This window comes from Sus scrofa, chromosome 8 (assembly GCF_000003025.6).
Source record: "Sus scrofa isolate TJ Tabasco breed Duroc chromosome 8, Sscrofa11.1, whole genome shotgun sequence".
NCBI lineage: Eukaryota > Metazoa > Chordata > Mammalia > Artiodactyla > Suidae > Sus > Sus scrofa.
The window spans coordinates 86,860,400-86,868,697 of NC_010450.4; positions in this window are offsets into that span (position 1 = coordinate 86,860,400).

Below are 8,298 nucleotides of genomic sequence, written 5' to 3' on the forward strand. Positions count from 1 at the left end.
CTACAGCTGCTGGCTTACGCCACAGCCACAGCAACGCAGGATCTGAGTCGCATCTGCGAGCTGCACCACAGCTCATGGCAATGCCAGATCCAGCACCCACTGAGCGAGGCCAGGAATCAAACCTGCAACTTCATGGTTCCTAGTCAGATTCATTTCCACTGCACCACGATGGGAACTCTCCTTATATTCTATTTTTTATGATATTATTAACTATCATCTGTTGTGTGTGTATATGTCTGCCTGGTGTATCTTGTTCCATTCTTTATTCTCAAATTTTCAAAATCTTTTAAAACCATTTATCTTGAAAGAGACACAATGGGAACTCCTCAACTTATTTTTGACAAAGGTGCAAAAACAATTCAGTGAAGGAAAGATAGCCTTTGCCACAAATGGGCTAAACCAACTGATCGTCCACAGGCAAAACAAATTAAAAACAACAACAAAACAAAAAAAGCAAAGCCCACCTAAACCTAACACTGTGTACAAAAATTAACTCAAAATGAATCACATTATTTAAAATGCAAAATGCAAAACTATAAAAGTTCGGAAAAAAAGTCAGCAGAAATCTTTGGGACCTAGAGCAAGAAGAGTTCTTAAGCTTGATACCAAAAGCACAAATCCATCCATAAAAGGAAAAGCTAATAATGTGGTCTTCATCAAAAATAAAAACTTTGGTTCTGGGAGAGACTCTCTTAAAAGAATGAAAAGACAGATTATAATTTGGGTGGAAATATGTGTAAAACATGTATCGACAAAACAATTTATATCTAAAAAATATAAAGAATTCTCAAAGCACAATAGTAAATAAACAATCAAATTAGAAAAATGAGCCAAAGACATGACCCAATACTCTTTATCAAAGAGAGCATACCGTTGGCAAGTAAGCCCACGAAATTGGATGTTGAACTTCATTAGCCCTAAAGGATATGTAAATTAAAACCGCAATTGAGATATCACTGTATACCTATCGGTATGGCTAAAATTAAAAACAGTGACTACACCAAATGCTGGCAAGAATGCAAAGAAACTGGCTCCCTCATACAATGCTGGTAGGAATTTAAATGGTACAGCCACTCAGGAAAATAGTTTGGCAGTTCCTTTTAAAAGCAAACAGGTTCTATGAGTCAGCAACTGCACTCCTGGGCATTTACCACAGAGAAATGAAAACTTACGTTCACGTAGAAACTTGTACATGAGTGTTCATAGCAGCTTTATTCATAATAGCCCCAAACTGGAAACTATCCAAGTTTCCTTCAGTGGGTGAGTGGATAAGCGAACTGTGGTATATCCATGCCAAAGAAAGTACTCATCAATAGGAGGAATGAAATATTGATAAATGCAACACTTGGTTGAGTCTCAAGGGAATAATGATGAGTGAAAAAAAAAAAAAGTTTGCCTACTGATAGCATTTACATAACACTCTTGAAATAACAAAATTATAGAGATAGAGAAAAGATTAGTAGTTGCCAGGGGTTAGGGACATTTGGGAGAAGGAGAGGGTATGGGTTTCAAGCAGTAGCAGGAGGGAGCCTTATGGTACAGATTTTCTGTCTTGATTGTGGTGGTGGTTACAAGAAGTGCTCTAAGTGCAGACTATTTGTTCAGGAATCTTTTGTACTTTGCAATCAAAAAGGAAATATATTGACAACCTGAAAACTCTCTGAGAATGTTGTTACAACTGAAAAGTACAGTTTCCATGGAAGATGCAGAAATTTGTTTTCTTGGAATTCACCGTGACATGGAATCTACCGTATTGGTCAATGAGAATTACAGTTTAATTTCATATTCATGCAATAAAAATTATTCCCTCTGGTTCAGTATGTTAAATGCTGGCTACCATCTGTGTTGATAGATCTTTTAAAAAGTCATTCAACTTTTAAGAAGTATATAGCCTTTTATCCACTAGAAGATTTCTACAATATTGATTGGAAATCATTCTGATAGCAACCCATCTAAAATTATAGAAGGTAAAAGATTTAAGATTGCTGAAAGTTTTTCCCTCTGACTTACTCTGGATTACCATTAGGGAAGAAAATGCAGTTCTAAAATAATTGTTCCCTAATTAAAGAAGGAGTTGGAAAGCACTTCTTACTTCAAGTCCTTTCCTGAAATATCAGTTTTTATAAATATCCATCTGTTTGGGTTATAATTTCCCTTATCATCATAGTTACGCAAACACACGTCTCAGTTTTTAAATATGGGTTTTTAAATAAGAAATGCAAGACCGCTCTTGAATGTTCTCAATATATCATTGATTAAAATGATATTAATCTGTAGGAGGCAGATATAAACCTTGGATAATAAACTTTCTTGGGTAATTAAAAATGCAATAAATTAGTAAATTCTTTTAATAATTAAATTCATTTCACAATTATTTCTTGTGACTAGTGATACATTTGAGCATATCTGTATTATTTATTTTGTTTTATTTTTATCCTCTTTTCCCTTTTTATAATTTTCCTTCTTTTCTTTTTTTTTTTTTTTTTTTTTTTGTCTTTTTGCCATTTTCTTGGGCCGCTCTCGCGGCATATGGAGGTTCCCAGGCTAGGGGTCAAATCAGAGCTGTAGCCACCAGCCTACGCCAGAGCCACAGCAACGCGGGATCCGAGCTGCGTCTGCAACCTACACCACAGCTCACAGCAACGCCGGATCGTTAACCCACTGAGCAAGGCCAGGGATCGAACCCGCAACCTCATGTTCCTAGTCAGGTTGTTAACCACTGCGCCACGACGGGAACTCCTAATTTTCCTTCTTGTTTTCTGCCAAATTGGTAAATGCCTTTATTATGCTTTAAATATTTTGCTATTTTTAAACTATAAATTACATTTCTTGTTGTTGTCACCCCTATGTTTTTAACTATGTAACTATAAATTTTCATTAAAAGTTTTAAGTTATTCTGTTTTCCTTTCTTTTCTTTTTTGCTTTTTAGGGCCGCAACCGTGGCATATAGAGGTTCCCAGGCTAGGGGTCAAATTAGAGCTACAGCTGCTGGCCTACATCACAGCCACAGAAAGGCCAGATCCAAGTGGTGTCTTTGACCTACACCACAGGTCACAGCAACACCGGATCCTTAACCCACTGAGCGAGGCCAGGGATCAAACCCGCATCCTCATGGATACTAGTCAGATTCATTTCCACTGTGCCACAAAAGGAACTCCCTTAAGTTATTCTTTACCACCATCCTTCTAAACACACGGAAGGTCCTGGCATAATTTAGCCACTTATGGAACAACCCCTAATATTATTATTATATACAGTTTTAGTTTTTCTTCTTTTTTTAAAGTAAAAATGTTAATTATTACAGTCAATGGCTAATTAAAATATATCCACTTATTTTGTCAGTGTCTTTGCTTAGTATTATTTCTTTTATCCATGTCTTCCCAGCCCACCTAGCTCAATCCTCATTCTTACTAGCTGGGAGATCTTAATATTTCTGTACCTCAGTTTCTCCCTTTAAAATGAGGTTAAATATGTATTTTACTGGGATAAATTAGGAGTTTGGGACTAACATATTCACACTATTATATATAAAATAGATAATAAACAAGGGCTTACTCAATATCTTGTAATAACCTTAAGAGAAAATAATCTGAAAAAGAATATATGTATATATATTCATGTATAACTGAATCACTTTGCTGTATATATGAAACTAACACAACATTGTAAATCAACTATACTTCAATACAATTTTTTTAAATGTATCTACCTCATAGTATCATTGTGAGGATTAAAACTAGTTGATGTATGTATAGTGTTAGCTGTCATTATAATAATTATATTATGAGCCTCTTTTCTTTATATTCGAGTCAATCCTTTAATGGGTCTGTGTGGGATTAAACTTTCCATGGGTAAAATGTCTTTATTTTGCCTCTTTTTTGAATGCTAGTTTAGTTTTGGTGTGAGAATCTAGCTATATGGGAATTTATTTTCCTGCAGTAGTTTGGATAATTATTTTATCCATAATGCCAATGAGAAGAGGGCTGTCATTCTTCTATAGGTAACCAGTCTTTTTTCTTGGGTAGCTTTTAGGGTTGTTCTATTTGCACTTGATGTTTTTACAGTTTTCCTACAACATGGATTTATTTTTATTTATGTTGTGAACTTTTAGTTTGAGGACATATCTTCGGTCCTGGAAATTTCTCATCCTCATCTTTTCAAATGTTATTCCTCTGTCATCTGTTTTTCCTTGGAACTCCTAAATATTTAGTTTGGAGCCCTCCATCTATTATTCATGATTCTTAACTTCTCTTAAGTAGTTTTTGTCTCAAAGAGCTGTGTTCTGCTTGGAATCCTCACCATTATTTTCCAACTCTCTCTTTGGCCGATTTCAATCCAGACCTGACCCCATCTATTAGGATTTTGAATTTCAAAGAGTGCATTCCCCCCCCCCCCAAATTCCTAATCATTTCTTTTTCACATCTACTAGTTCTTGAGAATGTTTATTTTTGTTGGTAGTGGTATTTTCTATAAATAACTACTCAATTGTGTAAATATCCACAGTCATACATTGAGGTAAGAAAAATTCAACTAAATTTTCAAGGAGGGTGAGTTATTTAAATTCATTCTATTTTAGTTATAATTTTCATGAATCAAGTGCTTATTTTATGTAGAACTTTCTCCACAGCAATGACAAATATTCTTAAAATGTCTTATATTCTACTTAGCTCCCTATTTCTTTTCTTTTCTCTCTCTCTCTTTCTTTTTGTCTTTTTAGGGCTGCATTTGCAGCATATGGAAGTTCCCAGGCTAGGGGTCGAATCAGAGCTGTAGCAGCCAGCAGCCAAATCCAGCCACATCTGTGACCTACACCACAGCTCAAGGTAGTGCCAGATCCTTAATCCACTGAGTAGGGCCAGGGATGGAACCCGCATCCTCATGGATACTAGTCAGATTCGTTACCACTGAGCCACAATGGGAACCCTTACTTAACTCCCTATTTCATCAAGTTCAGGGAATCAAAAATTTATCTGCATCAAAAATACTCACACTGCAAACACATTTCAAGGAAAATCTAACTGAAAGTTAACAGGCATGCAAAAATACAGTCCCCGCTACCTTTTTTTTTTTTTTTTTTTTGATTCCATATTTCTTCCCAGGCAGTGCAATGGGCCCAGGTCAATTTGCACGGCTCTCAAAGGACAGTGCCTCAGAACTCTGTGGATTCAGAGCACTACTGACTTAGCCACCATTCTGACAACTGTCTCCAGCCTCCCATCGGAAAGCCTCATAGACTCATTCCTCTAAGCAAAGGTGCCCAACTTGGAGAGAATCAGAAGGAATGTTAAGGGAACATTTTCCCTACCAAGAGGCTGCTAACACCAAAGCATTTACTTAATGGCTCCTTTGAATCTGCATCATAAAGCCAGTTGGCTTTACTGTTTCCCAGAGGTGAACTGGTTTTAAGCTAGGGCATTTTGTTAATTCTGTTTCTTTAGGAGTTCAGCCTGAAAGTGTCCCTTTTATCTCAAAGGACTCCAAAGTCCTGTGCTGGATGCTAACCCCTCATGTGAAGACCAGCCTCTTCTGAAGTGCTAGTCTGGACTGACTCTCAAATCTAACGTTGACTAAATGTGCCCTGGGGTTGGTTAGAGTCACTGAACAACAGGTGAGAAAAGCTTCAGTTTTCAACTTTTTGTATGTGGTATAAGACATGTTAGTGTTTGTATTTCCAAATACGTTTTTTTATGTCTGCTATTTCTCAAGGAAATGGAGGTAGCTGTTACATATCTTTATGCTTAAAAAAGCATTTTTTAATTAATATTTAATATTAATTTAATATTTTTAATTAATATTTTAATATTAATTTAATATTTTTCCTTTAATCCTTATCACTCTCTTATATGGCTGCAGCAGTGTTTACAGCATGAAATGCAAGAGCCCCTGTGCTCATTTGTTCCTTAGTAAGTTCCTATATTGCCATATTCAGTTCTGTGTACCAATTAGGATAGGTTTCTTATTAAGGAGTTTTATTTATGGGCAGTTGTGGAATTTTGGAGTTGGAAGGTGATACAGACATTAACCTTCTGCTCTAGATAGATAAGGTAGGAAAGCAACAGTAAAGTCAAGATCAAACAGTTAACTAATATCAGGTCTAGGATTAGAATTTATGGTTTTCCCAACTCCTGGTCTAATGCCCATGAAGGCAGAAGAGCCTATAAATAAATACAAATATTTGGTCCATTCAGAAACCTCCTGAGATATGCCTTATAGTTTTTTGTGTGTCTATTAGTAGTATCAAAATTGTTACTTCTGACATGTTACAAACAAAATCAACAATCTCCTGGACCCATTATGAGGTACTTAAGAACTTTTTTTGAAGGCTTTGAAAGGCAAAGGAAAATAGCCAAAGGAGCTCTCTGCAAATGGGCAGCTTTCCCAGATTGCCCCAGAAGGAAAAAAGAATGACCAAATTAGTGAATCCGAGTTCTTTTAATAGTTCTATTAAGATGTCTAATTGTGAGTGTAAGGCCCTATGACTCATCACAAAGTTTGGCACTCTGGTTGAAAATCTTGACTAAACCTGCACTCTTTTACAACACTAAAATTCGAACAAGTCCTTGGTCCCTTAAATGAAGAGACACATACAAAACTCTTAAGTTGATCATCCGTTTAAAACCATACTCAAGATCACAGCAATTTTACAAGCCAACCCTCACAATTACAGGCCGTATATTTCTGAATCCTTAGCGTGTATCAGGCAATCTTATTTAATCCACCTAGTAAACTGGTGTGGTAGTCTTAAAATTGATAGTGCCTCTATTTTGTAAACAAAAAATCTGAGATTTCAACAAGTTATATAACTTGTCAGAGGTCATATAGCCAGAAACAGCAGGGCTGGTATTTATATCCAAGTCTCCCTGACTACAGGGCTTAGCTCCAAATCATGGTGAGCCCCATTTTGTTACAGGCGGAAATGAGTCTATGAAAGAAGGTATCTCTATACCCCAAAGGACTAGAACTGGCATGCCAGCTAATGGTATTTAATACAATATTTGTTGGATACACAAATGAACGAGTCACAAGGGTATGAAGCCTGCCAGCATCTTCAAATGCGTTTGTAAAGCTCCTACCCAATTTACAAGGTCTGCATGACCCAAGAAAGGTTTTCAAACAAGTTCTTGCTGTTACTTTGTTAGTCTTCACCAAATGCTTCAAAGATGTCCAGTGTAGATGGCAAGGAAGACCGCGGAGCTTCCCGCTGTGTATATCTATATTTACACACACACACATATATTCTCTCTATATACATACATATACACATATATACATGAACATGTGTGTGTGTGTATATATACATACATAAACATACATATACATACATACAGAGAGAGAGTTATTATTAGGAGTTGGTTCATGGGATTGTGGAGGCTGACCTCCCAAGATCTGCAAGGTGTACTGGCAAGCTGCAGATCCAGGAGAGCTGGTGGTGGTGTCCCATCCCAAGGCCAGCAGGCACCCGACCTAGGCAGAGCCATGGTGTTTCCATTTGAGTGTGAAGGCAGGAAAACCAGTGTCCCCGTTTGAAGGCAGTGAGGAAGGAGGAATTCTCTGTTACGTGTTGCTTATTCTCTTCAGGCTTTGGACTGATTGAATGAGGCCCACCCCCATAGGGAGGGCAATCTGCTTTACTGTCTGTCAATTTAAACATTAATCTCATCCAAAAACACCCTAGAGAAATACCCAGAATAATGTTTGATCAAATATCCAGGCACCCCATGGCCCTGTCAAGTGGACACATAAAATTAGACACCAGGGAGGAGAAGCAGATTTGCAGAGGAAATCAAGAGTTTTGCTCTGAGTACGTTAAGTTGGAAATATTTATTAGACCTCAAAGGAGAGATTATTGTTAAGCAACTGGGTGTAGAGACTAGTGTCCTTGAGATACAGTGTTTTTCTTGTCCCCCGTACCTCCCATATGAAATCCTGACATGAAATTCCTTGTATTAACATTGACTTTAATTGACCCTGTTCTAGTTATTAAGATTGAATGTAGATTATTAATGCTGATATAGCTATATCAGAAAACATATTTCTTAAGACATCATGGATTCTCACTTTTCTGAACCCCTTCACCTCTGCTGTTTCATTTTTATGGATGCCCTCTCTCATGTGTCCATATGGAAAATACCTTTTAAAGATTCATGAGATGGTGTCACCTCCTCCATGAATCTTTTCCTGAATCATTTAGACAGACTTCAGACTATACACACCCCGTTCTTCCTCCTCCTCATTTTCTCAACTCCTTTCCTTTCTCTATTTTTCTTTTGAGAAAATAGAATGTTTTCACTTTCAGAG